Source organism: Triticum aestivum, chromosome 3D, assembly GCF_018294505.1.
Source record: "Triticum aestivum cultivar Chinese Spring chromosome 3D, IWGSC CS RefSeq v2.1, whole genome shotgun sequence".
Lineage (NCBI taxonomy): Eukaryota > Viridiplantae > Streptophyta > Magnoliopsida > Poales > Poaceae > Triticum > Triticum aestivum.
The window spans coordinates 432,313,903-432,329,432 of record NC_057802.1 but is presented as its reverse complement, the minus strand read 5'-3'; positions in this window follow the sequence as shown (position 1 = coordinate 432,329,432).

Genomic DNA, 15,530 nt, shown 5'->3' with positions numbered 1-15,530 from the left:
CAGCGAACTAGGGGACGCTTGATGCGGGCTAGGGGATCGAAAGGTGGGGGAAGGGGCTGGAGATTAGGTGTGGTTTTAGGGCAGTGGCAAGCGTAGGCCGAGCAGCGAAGGTTCTGGTGTGAATAGTGGTTCCGGTGATGACCGGTCAATCGGTTTTGACTGTACATCGCTCTTGTCGCCTTTGCGTTGCAGCCCGGCACGCTGGACCCTCCACGTCGCTCACCGAATGGAACGCACTTCGTCTTGCATTTTCGCTCGCTTGTGGGACCGCGGTTGGGAGCAAACCGACGTCCTTCCCCCTCCCCCGCCCGCGTCATTTTATGTGGAGTAAATAAAAATAGAGGGAGCATACTATGGATGAGGATCCCTGACGTGGCCGAACCCATTGAGTAACTGACATGCGGGGCCTAGCAAGCATGGGGTCCGCCAGTAAGTGACCGAAAGGGAGGGTAAGGCAGGGATACGTATGTGAAAGGAGCTTCCAATGATATAATTTTCACATTATACATCTCATGTACTATTAATCTTGTCAATAGTCAAATGCGGTTTTGAAAAACGCATTAGAGCATGGTTAATAATATAGCCAGTCGATGGCTATAAGGAACTGCCACGTCATCTATAGCCATCATCTATTATATGCACTCATACAGTAGTGTGGGCTATAAGGTTGGCTATTTCCCGCAAAAAATATTATAAGGTTGGCTATTGTATTAATACTTTTTTCCATCTACTGTCCATCTCTTTCTTCATATTTATTGTATGTATTTAACTAGGAATGCGTATATAGCTAGGCTCTTGCATGAGAGCTCACTCCCCTTACTTTTTCACATCTCTCTCCTCCACATAGGCCCTATATAAATGGAAGGAGGGAGTACAACTATGAGCACTGCATACTCTAGTACAGATGTTGTCAGTACTCCACTAGTACTATTGGGCAGGGAGCTTAAAAAATGTTACTATTGGACTGACTATACGTGGCGAAATCCTAGTAGGAAGAGCATGCGCGAGAACAAGCACATTCACGTGGTTGAAAACAAATTGGAAACCATCTCGAGTACAAATCTAGGAGTACGTACGAATCTACACTACAAAAAAATACACTTCCGTGATGATACGTGTTTGTCACAGTAGGTCGCGTTTTTTGTGCCGTCGTAGAAGTGTTCCATGACATTACCAAAATTATCATCATGGAAGTGTCCACTTCCATGATGATAAATCGCACATCACAGAAGTGCTTTCGTCAAGGGTGACCGACACGTGGCATCCACCGTAACGGAACGTCGTTAAGCTATCGGGTCGGGTTTTGGATCCGATAACCCGTTAACAGCCCCGGCCAATGGGAAATTTCCACGTGTAATATTCTTATTGGCCGGACGAAACACATGTCAGCTCGTCAGTGGGTCAGATAGGCGCCTATGATATGTCGACACGTGCCACAGCCCACCACTGGCCCATTTAGCTTACAAAGCCGGCCCATTTGACTTGGTCAAAAGTTAACTGGCTGGCCCATGAAAAGCCTGTTAACGGTCTCTTTGCAAATAGCCCATTTTACGGCCCGTTAACTCACGGCCCGTTAGGCCCTAAAGGAAATCGGCCCAACAACGTCATGTGGGCCGTCGAATATAACACCTGCCCATTTCACTTTCGGCCCATGTATGGCCCACGACGTCTTTCGGCCCATATGAGGCCTTCGTATCGTTCGGCCCTTTACAGGCCCACGGTGATTCTAGCCCATAATGAACAGTAATTTTCTTTATACCCGTTAACGGCCCGTGATTTACATGGGTCGTTTCCAGCCCGTGTTAGCTTTCGGCCTATTGACGGCCCATACGTTCTTGGGCTCCTTTTCGGCCCTCGATTACTTCCGGCCCGTTACTGGCCTGTTCCCCTAATGGGCCAAATTCGGCCCATGGCAAGAGTCGGCCCGTTACTGGCCTGTTCCCCTAATGGGCCAAATTCAGCCCATGGCAAGAGTCGGCCCGTTAGTAGCCTATTACCCTAATGGGCCAAATTCGGCTGATGGCAAGAGTCGGCCCATTTCTGGCCTGTTAACCCGTTGCGCCGTTTCCAGCCCGTCCTATATTCTGGCCCATTAACGACCCGTTATGCCTGTGACAAAATTAAGCCTTTGCTGTCCTGCGGCCTGTTAACGGCCTGTTACCGTGCTGGGCCGATACCAATTACGACCGATTACGGCCCATGTAGACCCATTTATCCGACGGCCCGAGGCCCACCGATTACAGGCCCATTTATGGACGGCCCGTAGGAGACCCATGGATCCTACGGCCCGTATATGGCCCATGGTATTTGCGGCCACTAGCAAACGAGGGAAAAAGAAGACTAGGAAATAAATACGGCCGAAACTAACGCTAGGCTATTAAGGCGATTGCACAGATTACATCCACTCGGCATCAAAGATCGCCACCAGTGCAAATATAGGGAATACCCTACACTATACAAAAATGGCTTGCTGTTTTCTTCAGCCGGTGGCTGCACGTTAAGAATAAATTTTATATCGCACCAAAACAAATTAAAACTATATAACAAAAGGAAGGTTGGCATAAAACTTAACAGTCTAGCAGATAAATGCACCACCAGAAGTTCAGAAGCTCAGTTCATTTGACCTGACTATTACGTTTTCATGCTGTATTGTCCGATGGAGCACCATAACCCTCGCCTTCATTTCCCTTAGGTTCCTGAACAACATAGCAAATGTCTGATAGTCTGGTTTCAAAACCATGCATATCTTGACGACATTGAGCAAGGTTTCTCCTTGTTTCACAAAGGGTCTCTGTTAGGGAATGGACTTGTGTCTGGAGCGCAGATACAACATTGCTTTGAGCTTGCATATCTTGATCATGAGGCAGTTTGGACAATATTGCCTTAACAACCAACCCAGTATTACGCAGGAACGTGCTTTTGGCACTGTTAGTGGACAGGTACTGACCCACTGCAGCAAGAGCTGACATTGCGGTTATAGTTGCCTCGCCACCTTCAGAAGGTGGCGGTTCCACCATTTTTTCCATAGCTCGCTGAAAAGTTGAGGTTTTACATTAGTAGTACCAGAACAGAAGATATTAAGGAGGCAGCAAAACCAAACAAAATAGCTTTGGTCTATATACAGAACGTATTCTGGTGAACCCATGTAAAATATTAGTTGTATTTTATTGCAAACTACATAATAAAACCAGGTTCCAAACATATGACCATGTACCATCGCTAATGTATTGTCTATTTCTTCACATTGTATTGAGGGCTAAGGATAAAGAGACGAAGTTTATAATACGGTAAGCATAGTATGACATCATTCATATCACAAAACAACTGAGAACAGACAAACAGGCAATTGTAACGTTGTGTGGGCAAGTCCAGCACGGAACTAGATTACGGGTCAAGATCAAAGGAACATCACTCCTTTCTTTTAAACCTTGTAAGGTGCAATGATACGCTAAGACAATTGTGTATAAAATTGAAAAGAGTAATAAACATTGGCTGCAAACCATGCAGTTCAAGGCACAAGTCAGAGTAAGTAGTAGTTAAAAGGCATGAGGATTAAGGACTTACAACAACGGCTTTGACTGGTGTAGTCATGCCCTTCTTCTTGCTGGTGTGACAGTCCTTGAAGATTTCCACAGCATTTGGTTTAGGTACTTTGTGGTCCTTGCGGGCTTTCCTCTGCATTTCGAACAAGTCAATATAGATCTGATAATATGGTATAGCGAAAAGAGTGAAACAACAGCTAATTACAAGAGCCTCGCAGTGTGCAATATAGCTACGAGATCCTGTCGTCTGTTGGAATTTCACTTTCGTACGGTTGGCCTTGTTCTTTGAACAGTTCACCTACAAGAAGATAGATTTGTGTGGCACATGCGTAAATAGGACTTCAACATGTGATCTGATCACATATATAATGTACCTGATACTTCGGATCGGACCAGTGTTTAACGAGGCCTCTCCAGTCTTCATCAGATATATTTTCCACTAGAGATGTTTGGGCAAGTTCACTGTTAGCCTTGCCTTCAAAGTGAATTTTCCTCAAGTTATACCGATACTTTCGCAGAGCAGACTTGAAAACATGGGTGCAAGCTTGTCTAGTTGAAAATTATGGGAGTCTCATTATCAGCAACCTAGAAAGTATTGGACAGAGCAAGACGATATTACTAGTTTCCATACATAACCATACTTACAGATAATTGGTCGAGGAAGGTGTTGAACTGGGTTTCGTCTTTGTCGTTCCTGTACTGAATCCATGTTGGGAGGATACGTACATGACACCTAACGGCAACCGCTGCCTCTGATACTAACTTGGCTGACTCTGTAGCATCACGTGGCCTTTTTAAACCTGCCTCAAAACGGATCTCCATTCTTCCTCCTCTAGATTTAGTTAACCTATCGAGCATTATCCCTGATGTTTGTTTCCTCTTGCGCCTAGGTGCTAGTCCAACAACAAACATAGGAAGTGTTAGTGTACATCAAACTGTGAGACTACATATAAAGAAGCATGCAACTGTAACTTGACTCCAGCAACTACCTTCTTGCTGTTGAAGCTCACGAGGTTCATCTGATCATGCCAACTTGTCTTGTGTCAAGAGTGCTTCGGAAGTAGTGTCAGGTGGCAAGGGAGCTTGGGAACGTGCTGCTAACTCAGTTGACGCACGAGTAAGTCGTGCAGCTGGTAGTACTGTGGTAGGTGTTGCAAGAACTAGGGATGTCTCTGCTTGTTTGGTGGCAGCTATTTGTTTCTCTTTGGCTTTCTTTGCAAATCGTGTAGCATGGGATGCCGTGTTTGTAGAATTTTCCGCTGGACTTTGACCTTCTATTGCACCATCAGTACCAGCAGAATCTACAGGATTCATCCACTTCTCATTCCCTGCCATTCTGTGTTTCTTCCTCTTTCTCTGTGCCATGTTAAGTCAAGTCGACAAGTAAAACGAATAACAATTTAGTTCTTCAGAACAAATTGATGCGTGATGCAGACGAACTGAACTTTGATGTTAGACAACCACATGATAGGAGGATGTAATATGTATGAAAAACAGGACGGAAGAGATAACCAGAACTATGATGTGTAAACTAAGAAGAAGACATTTCACCAAATTAGAAGCAATGCAATGGAAGGTAGACACCATATGAAAGATGCTACAAATACCGCTCTGCCAAGTTAATAGTGTCTCATCATAAATGGCGTTTAAACAAATGTGAAGCAGTACAAGAAATAAATCATATGCAAGATGCAAACAACATCACACTACCATGTTAGAGGTCTCTCGTCATTAGTGCCATTGCATATTCACGGCATTGCATATTCACAGCTTATGATGTGTAAACTAAGGAGAAGGCATTTCAACAAATTAGAAGCAATGAAAGCTAGACACCATATGAAAGATGCAACGAATATCACTCTACCAAGTTAAAGCTGTCTCGTCATAAGTGCCATTTCAACAAATTAGTAGTACAAGCTAGAAAAGAATGTGAGATGTAACCTCACACTCCGAACTCAAACGTGTCTTATGATAAGTGATTGTTGCAGGTTACACAACAGTAGTAATTTGATGTAAGAACATGGTGTGATAGACAGATATTGTATGTTCTAGAAACAGGAACACGTGTCTTATTCAAGTATAATGTGTAAATTAAGCGGATGGAATTCAACAAAATTAGAAGCAATACAAGCTAGACATCACACATAACATGCAACCACATATAACAGTGCCAAGTTAGAGGGAGCACCGGTGATGCTGCACTAGGGGAGACGTGCTCATCATAGACACAGCTTTGTTGAGTGTCTATGCATGTGTTGTCTTGGAAATCATCTTGGGGTGTGGAGGAGTAGAAACTGTAGAGGCCCTCCGTTCGGAAGGAGCACCTTTATCCGCTGCCTTGCTAACTTCCTTCCGCTTTATTGATTTTGAATTGTCAAGTAAAACCGACAAGAAAAAGCAATAAAATTCTCTCTTCAGAATTCATTCATGCATGATACTGACAATCACTACTTTGATGTAAGGCAAACACATGAAACCAGGATGGAATATGTACGAAAAACAGGATGGCATGGCATGTTCACAACTGTTTGTGTAAACTAAGCAGAAACCATTCCAGCAAATAAGAAGCAATGCAAGCTAGACACCACATGAAAGATGCAACCAATATGACTCTGCCAAGTTAAAAGCGTCCCATCATAAATGGAATTTCAACAAATTAGAAGCAGCGCATGATATAAATCGTATGAAAGATGCAACTAATATCGCACTGCATATACTAAAGGTGTCTCGTCGTGTTGATTGATGCGGGATACAAAAAAATTAGTTTTATGTAAGGACATGCTTAATAGACAGATGTACTATGTACTAAATACAGGAAGGCATGTCACATTAACAGGTATAATGTATAAGCTAAGCAAACTAGCACATGCAATTTAACCAGATTGGAAGAATTACAATCTAGACACCATATGCAACATGCAACCACATATCACGCTGCCAAGTTAGAGCAAGCACCTGCGATGCTAGTGTAGGGGAAATGCTGTAATCAACTACAGAGCTACGTTCACTATCTTCATCTAGCATTTCTGTTTCTTGAGAATCATGTCGGGAGGCTGACGCTGCATTCTTTAAATGAGGAGTAGTCCCCTTGCCTGCCTGCCTCGTCATAAGTGATTGATGAGGGATACACAGGAACATTAGTTTGACGTAAGAACATGGTTAATACACAGATGTACTAGTATGTACCAAAAATAGAAAGGTATGTCATATTCAAAGGTATAATGTGTAAGCTAAGCAGATGCAATTTAACCAAATTGGAAGCAATACAAGCTAGACATCCGGCTGGAGTGGTGCGCATGATCATCTAGGACCTAAGAGCCTGGTGGGAGGCGGGCTGCTTCACCACCATCGCAGCTTTTTAGTTGGCTTCCAGGTGATTCCTATCTTTGCTGGGCTTGTTACTGGCTCGGCCAGTGCCCTGACTAGCTATTTGTCTTTTGGTGCTCACGGGTGGTGGTTCATGTAAAAAAATATCTTTCCTTATCTTAGCGACTTCGGCCTTTTGAATACAAGCTAGACACCATATGGAACATGCAACCACATATGACACCGTGAAGTTAAAGCAAGCACCTGGGATGGTGGTTCATTGCGAGCGAGGTCCTCAACTCCAGAGCTACGTTTACCGTCTCCATCTGCTGACACTGCACCCTTTATAGCGCTGTAACGTGTCTTGCCTACCCGCATACGAAGCTGGAGCGACTTCTCTCTTTTCTTTTTGGCTTCTCTCATGGCAGCAGAGTCTGAAATACCCTTGCATAAAAACACAATAGTGAGAGTAAGGGTAAAGTGTGTGCAGAACTAGTGCACTGTAAAAGTAGCAGATAGCAGGTGGCTGAAAAATAAATGACAGGAGACATATGATAGCTCTACAACATTAAATGGCAAAAAAATTAGATTCTACTCCGTATGATTTTGTAATATATGAGCACAGGAAATGCAGGTATTCCTCCAGCACACCACCACATGTGGTCATATCTAGGATAACAGTCGACTGAAAATAAATAGGTCAGTCGATTATTTTAATGAACCGTCCGATCTATAAGGAACGGACAGATGGCCTTCGTCTACCTCCCGCCAGTCACTGTTGACGATCTTTCTCGAACCGCCAGCGACCACCGGCCCAGACCCCTGCCTCCGCCGCCCCGCCCTCCCATCGACCTCACACCACCGTCGTGCTTGGCAGCGCCCCCAGGCCATCCCTTTAATCCCGGCCGACCTCCAGATCGGGCGCTAGTAGCTCTAGGCCGCACACGCCCCTAAGATAAACACCAAGGTGCTGCTTCCCCAGCGTAATAGGTGTACTAGCGCCTGTTACGCCGGGTCCGTTAATTGGGAATCAACTGGCCAGAAATTGAAATTCAGGGGGGCGACGGACCTCTAGCTAAGGTGAAATAGTATATGAGGAGAAACCTTGTGCATCGCGAGTCACTAGGAACATCTAGTATCAAGAAGAAGCGGTCAACTAGTGTCTTTTGTGGGATGAATACCGTGGAAGCAGAGACGTAATTTGCACGAATAAGGGAAGAGGAGTACCTTTTTCGGTTGCCGGTGTGGTCACCTCCACATGTCGCGCCGATCTTCTTCTTTTTACCGGGGAAACCGATGTTCTGGAGGGTGCAGGCTTGGACGAACCCATGGCCAAATTGTTGACTGTGTTGCCGTGGTCGTATGTCGGCGGAGGGGAAGCAGATCCGAGGTGGCGAAGGACGGCGTAGCAGGAACAGCTCCGGTGTGGTGGAGGGTGGTGAACTTGGAGCGGCAGCGGTGAGTCGCAGGACGGCGTGGTTGAACTGGCTCGGGTACGGATGGCTCGGCCTCGGCTTCAACTACTAGCCGTGGAGGGCGTTGCGGTTGAGGTTGCGGTGGACGACGACGTCTGGGTATCGGCTCCGGCGTGATGGACGAGGGCGGCGGTTGATGGGTGGGATGGGGTGGCAGACGGAGGACGTCGGGGTTTCGCGGCTAGTGGAGAGGTAGTTTTGGCGCCCACGGAGTACGAATGGGGAATCGGATGGGTGGGGGGAACCATGTTTCGGTCTGGGACGCGCTTGTTTTTGGCTTTTTTGAACAGAAGATGGGACGCGCTTGTTTGAAATTTGGGGAAAGTACAAACTTTGCCCCCCTCTTAAATTTCGGACCTACTGCGTGTCGGGGGTAGGATGGTAGACCCAAGTGTCCCAATTAGTGTGCGGGAGCGATTTCGGCCGCGCGCATGTGTGCTTAGGCGGCCATTGTGTATGAATGTTTTTCGGATGCGGTTGCGTGGCGTCTAGATGAAGCTACAAACCTACCCCGGTTTAGACCTCTGGACGTCGGGCCGGTAGGTTTCACGGGTCGGAGTTATTAGAAAAGTAATTTCCTTGTACTACCAAACATTGGTCTCACGCGGTTTCGGGTGAGTAGAGGCTCTTTTGGCGCTTCGTTCGAAATTTTGAAACACAAGCATTCACGTTTAGAGTACTCTTGAACTATGAGGATTGACCTAAATAGACAATGTTATATTTGACCTTGTATGTTTGAAAACCTCATTAAATTATCCGCTTCTTTTTGAAATTTTGACACTTGAAAATCCTATAACTACGATTATTTTGGAATGGAGGAGCTAAATTTGAATCTATTTTGTACACGACTACATATGCTATTATGTACAAAATCAGAGCAAAGATTGGTGCCCCCATAATTTAGGTATGGTTTACAAATGTCATGATATCAAATTCAAATAATTGAATGGACTTCATGTTGAATTCGATTTTTTTAAACCACCTTAAGTTGAATTCAAATGTATGCTAGTTCATAGGTAGCTATTTACAATGTCCATTGTGTAACTTTCGTATGTATAATGTGCTTTACACACACAACATGAACTATACTCACGTTTATATTCGATTGCTAAAGCGATGCATTGTCTGGAGTTCAAAATACTAACTATGTGGATCAATTGTGTCGAATAATAACATAGACATGCTCAAATTCGATAGAATCTAGATGTCTGATGGATCAATGACCGCTCCTTACGCGAATTGCAAATATCATGATCCCATCCTAATATTTGGATACAATTTATATCTTTAATCAATGTGTAGAGCAGTCTTTTACGTGTAGTTTCACTCTCCATCGGTGGTCTCTCACACATGCTCACACACTCTCTCCCGAGGTGTCTTTCTCGCACACATGCTCTAGATATAACCCTCCCTCCCTCTCGTAACCATTTACAACTGTTTTCACTAACCTTTATCACAAGCACTCTTCCTCTCGCAAACATACACACGCACAATCCTCATCGACCCTTTCTATATACATGGACCTGCCTACGTGTCTCATGTACGCACATTATCTTTACGCCTGTCTCTCACGCATTGTCTCACACCTCTCTTCCTAATCGACGAGTACGATTCTAGCAGAGCATTCTGTAGGATGCCCCTTAAAGTTAGGTTGGATGAATAGTAATATCAGAGATAAAGGGGTTACCTTGGTCCGAGAACCTAGGGTTACAAATCCTAGCCGGCTTTGTCAGTGGACACAGAGTCCTTCACAATTCTGCTATCTTTGTCTTGTACGACTAGTCATCCATGGGTCTTCCTAAATGCGTCACGGGCCGACCAATGTGGCGCAGGACGGAACCGAACGAAGGGCCTCACCTCGACCCACCGGACCTCACGTGGTGACACACCCTCTGCCCCCATGTCTCATTATCTTCTCACACCCACACATACCAACAGAAACACCACACACACAGAAAATTTCTCCTGGTGCCTCTATTCCCTCCCCCCTTGCATATACACACTCAAGGGAATGGAATCTCTTGTCGTGACGTCATATTCGTCTCTCTCTCTCTAGACCACTCTCATTTCTCGTGCTATCTCTCCCACGCCCCCCCGTCGGCCCCTCTATCCATGCCTCTCTCGAATACGTAATACACACACATACCTCTCTAGGCCCCGCCAAATGCATCAACTACACATTCACACATGTTACATAACGTACCCCATTGATCTAAAAAGCCTCTCTTCACGTTTATTTCGCATACAACATTCCTTTTGAATAAAGTGTGGCCAAAAAATTATTTTAGAGTTTCTACATATATACAACATTACAAAGTTATATGGAGGAGTACGAACGCTAATTTGCATTGCATGGTGCCCACAATGATATTTATTCCGCACTGTGAATTTGTATATTTTTATACTATATACAAAGTTAGTCATAATAAAGAGAAACGAAGAGCATCTCTCTCACCATCGCATACCCCCCTGTACGCCCCTTTCACGTATGCACACAAAACTATCTCGAGGTCCTCTAAAAGTAAGCCCCCAGAAAATTCACGCATGTTTCATCTTTCTCTCGCGATATATGCAATGACGATCATTGTATTTGAAGCGAAAGCACGATACGTACATTGGACTTCAGAATCCACTCATTACGGTCACCATTTACGTTTAGTGGTTATTATACAATCACGGGCTCACCGTACAACTCTGTATTTGCTCATGACATGACTAGTTGACCAGTTAAACGCTCCACGTGGCACCTCTAGTGTTGCATCACATTATCTCACTACCATCGTGCCCACCTGTCGACTTGTATCTACTCTACATCTACACTCTCATAAAATACATAAAATACACTCTTATAAAAAACAGAGTTGGTGATGATGGTGTGCCTGCCATCCTGCAATATAGGCCGTCCGATTTATATCTGACGGATAGGAAAGAAACTATGGCAATTTTGCAAAAAGGTACCCACACACCTCTCCACATTTGCAAATAAGGCCTTCCCTCGTTCATCCTTTTCTGTCACAAGATAAACAAGTCATACAAATGCATCTTGATGTTACGTGCAACGCTCGAGCATCTTGCTAGTAAGAATGAAAACAAACGACAAAAAAATATTTGGAGGGTGGTTCGAAGTCATGACCGCGGGCACAGCGGACAAGGTGGCCTTGTATTGGTATGCTGAGCTGTCTGTTTTAACACACAGGAGCTGGTGTGCTGATTATACACACACGCACGCATGCACACGATCTGCATCCACGCAACACTCACACAAACACATGCACCCACGCACGCACGCAACACTCACACCTACACACGCAGACACGCACGCACGCAACAGTCACACGCACGCACGCAACACTCACACGCACACACACACACATGCATGCACACACCAGTACACCACACGACCAACACACACTCTCACGCTCAAGTGCTCAACCTACACGTGCATGCGCACACATCAGGCCCTGACAGACACATACGCAACCAGGTGATTCCCGCGCACAGGTTGGAGCCTTGTCGCGCCTGCGTAAATTTGTGTTTATCTGACCTTTTGCCTATGCGAACTGACAGGTGGGACCCACAAGGAACATGGTCAATTTAACTAGTCAACATGGCGCCACGCAGACTATTTGGCCGGTCAACAGAGTGCAATCTGATGCTGAACTGTGAGCAAGTGACCGTATAATCACCGCAAAACGTATATAGTGACCGTAATCAGCTTATTCTGAAGTTCGGTGACCGTATTACGCTTTTCTCTCTGTAGGCCCTCCAAAACTACATCTCTACACGTTCTCGCATGTTCCATCTAACAACTATGCAATACAACACTAGTACTACACTCTAACACAATAAATCATATGTGTTTTTAGTTTTACTAGATATCATATTGTTACTAAAATTATTCAGTTTGCATACATTAAAATTGCCTTTGAAATGTATGGCCAGTATCATCTACCGCGCGGGAAAAATCCTGCCCTTTCCTGTTTAATCGAGTTTGTATCGATGGATCGTGCGAAACAGCAAAAGTATAGTACTATACAGTACTACAAGTGACAGTTCGGTGGGTCGTCGTGTCGTCTACTCCTCCGTCGTAAGAGTGGAGCGCTCGCTTTCATAAATCTTCTAGTCCCTTTCGCCGACATGTGGGACATCAAGCTACCGGGTCCACGTGCCATACCGGAATACAGTGCAGAGCAGCCGGGGTGAAGCACCCCAGTCATGACGCCGGCGTAGTAATGAGCAATGAGGCGTCAAATCACAAAGTTGCGCCTTTCCCGCAGTTAAGTTGGAGGGACGAAGCAACCATCACATCATTTCACTCATTGCTGAATCCGCTTCTCCCTCATCTTCTTCAACTTAACCACGTGTTGTTTCTGCCGTTGTTCTGCCTCATGTGGGACGCGGATCGGCTTGGTAAAGCACTGAAACGTGGGACCGCATGTTAGCAAGCCGCCAGGACAACGTCCTCCGAAAATAAGAAGCCTAATCCTAGACTTACAAAGGGCTACGTAGCTGCTACGTATACTTTCCATCTAATCTATATATGCCCCCTGATTTTCAGGTGGGGTGGGCCTAATCCTCTCCTTTAATCCAATCAAATAGTCCCACATCACATCAGTTCGTAACTTTACGTAAACCATTACGTGGATGTAGCATTGCTCAAATAAGAAACCTCCCCCGCCATCCGCGCGGAAAAATCACCTCCTTTTTACTAATCTTGATTCTATAATTTTTTGGATCAATATAATTGAGATTTGTATAGATAGCACACAGGAGCAAAACCAACTGGTACGGTTAAGGGCATCCAGAATGTGTAGCCAAATGTGAAAATAGCTTTTGGCATCATGGGAACCATTGTGGACGGTGTTGCCAAAGCCAAAAAGATGGAACCGAAGCTCCCTGATTGATTGATTGAAGGAATAGAAAAATGCAACGTCTCTCCTCTTTCTCCCATGCTTGGACGCATGTAGTACAGTATAGAGCACAGAGTCTACTCCCCTGTCCCTTCTATCACAAATCACAAAGCAGTGAGGCGTCAAATCACAAAAGCACGGACGAAGCAACCACATTTCACTCTTCGCTGACTCCGCTTCTCCATCGTCTTCTTCGAGAAACCATCTCACCGCACTAGTACTCCTAGTAGTACTAGTAAAGGACTTCCTGGATGCAAATAAGGCGGTTGTCTCGGCTTGCAGGCGGCACTTGCGAACGACTTACCGTGGTCTCCCTCAACGGTGTTCTCCGTCGAACGCACTTCGCCAAACCACCCAAAAAAAGATATCGTCGACGTCACCACAATGGGGAAGGAAGTCAAATATAGTTATTACCTCCATTTATTTTGTACACAAGGCCAGTATATAAAAATTACAATTTGCAAAGGGCCACTAACACTAATCGAGGCGAAATTGATGGGGTTAGCAACCAAGGACATTAATATCCCCTGCATGCATGCGGAAGTGAGAAGGTTGGTTTGCATGGCGCTGCATTAATCAAGCGATGAGGAGTGAGATGGTTAGCTCTTTGGTCTTTGGAGAAAAAAATACGCATTAATTGACACGTGAAACGAGGATTTGTATCGATTAAATCCCGTGAAGGAAAACCCCGCCTTTCTTTTTTAACACTAGTACTCCTAGTACGTACGTACTTATCCTGTTTGGGTCTAGGCCTTGCATTGCCAAACTTCGCCACACATTTTTGCCAAGCTTGCCTAAAGTTTTCAAAATGAGAAGGAGGTACACTTGCACACGGCTGTCGCGGTCGCACCGCACCCTCACACGGTCGCTCCTGCACATCGCGGTCGCACCGCACCCTCACACAGTCGCTCCTGCACGCCGCAAACCCAACCAAGGGAACGCACCCTCACTGACAGGTGCTGTCGCATGTGAACAAACCAAACTCAGACATCCTATCGCTGACACATAATTTTCGTTCATAGAGTATGTTTATCCAACTGCATGTTGGGGAGTATCCGTACGGCCCATGCGGTGGTCTGTTGGGGAAGAAGAAGAGGTGAGGAAGAAGGAAAGAAGGGTTAGGAGACGTAGGATATTCATCCAACCGCCTGAAATGGTAGACTGACCCAAGTCAGGCGACTTGCATAACAAATATATGTTTTTACACAGCAAAAGATCCATAAAAACAACAACATAAAGAAAAACTATCACTGCTCGCTGAAAGAGACGGCCTCGTCGTCTTTGGCTGCCGGCGCGAACCAGCCGTCGCTGCCGACGTGTGTCTCCGCACCGTGGTTGTCCTCGGCCTCCAGCTACTCGTTCAAGCGGAGCGTGCGGGCGCTCTGCACGGACGAGAGCACAACCCGGTTCAAGTCGAGGACGTCCGGTTCCGCCTGCAGGAGGGCCTCGATGGCAGCGGCATCCCCGCGCTCCGCGTCGAGTCGAGCCTCCGCCGCCCGGTTCAAGTCCAGGACGTCTGGTTCCGCCTGCAGGAGGGCGTTGATGAGAGAGGCATCCGCGCGCTCTGCCTCGAGCCGAGCCTCTGCCGCCTGGTTCATGTCCAGGACGTCGGGTTCCGCCTGCAGGAGGGCCTCGATGGCAGCGGCATCCGCGCGCTCCGCCTCAAGTTGAGCCTCCGCCACCCGGTTCACATCCACGACATCCGGTTCCGCCTGCAGGAGAGCCTCGATGGCAGCGGCATGCACGCGCTCCGCGTCGAGTTGAGCCTCTGCCTCCCGGTCCTCCTTTAGTATCGCCATGTTGAACCGCTGGTCCATCGTCTCATACCCATCGGGGGCCTTCTGCGCCGCGACCTCTGCCATGAACATTGGATCGGCTTCCTCCTCCTCGTAGCTTGGCTCCAGAGAACTCGGGGATTGGCCCGCCGCAAAGCGAGCTTGGGAACGGAGGTCTGTGGCGCCGACCGCCGCCGCGATTTCTGCGCGGCGCTCCGGCGTCAGCATCTTGTAGTAAGTGATCTTGCGGCGCACCATGGCTTTCCGGCGAACTAGGGGACGCTTGATGCGGGCTAGGGGATCGAAAGGTGGGGGAATGGGCAGGAGATTTGGTGTGGTTTTAGGGCAGTGGCTGGCGTAGGCCGAGCAGCGAAGGTTCTGGTGTGAATAGTGGTTTCGGTGACGACCGGTCAATCGGTTTTGACTGTACATCGCTCTTGTCGCGTTCCCGTTGCAGCCCGGCACGCTGGACCCTCCACGTCGGTCACCGAATGGAACGCGCTTCGTCTTGCGTTTTCGCTC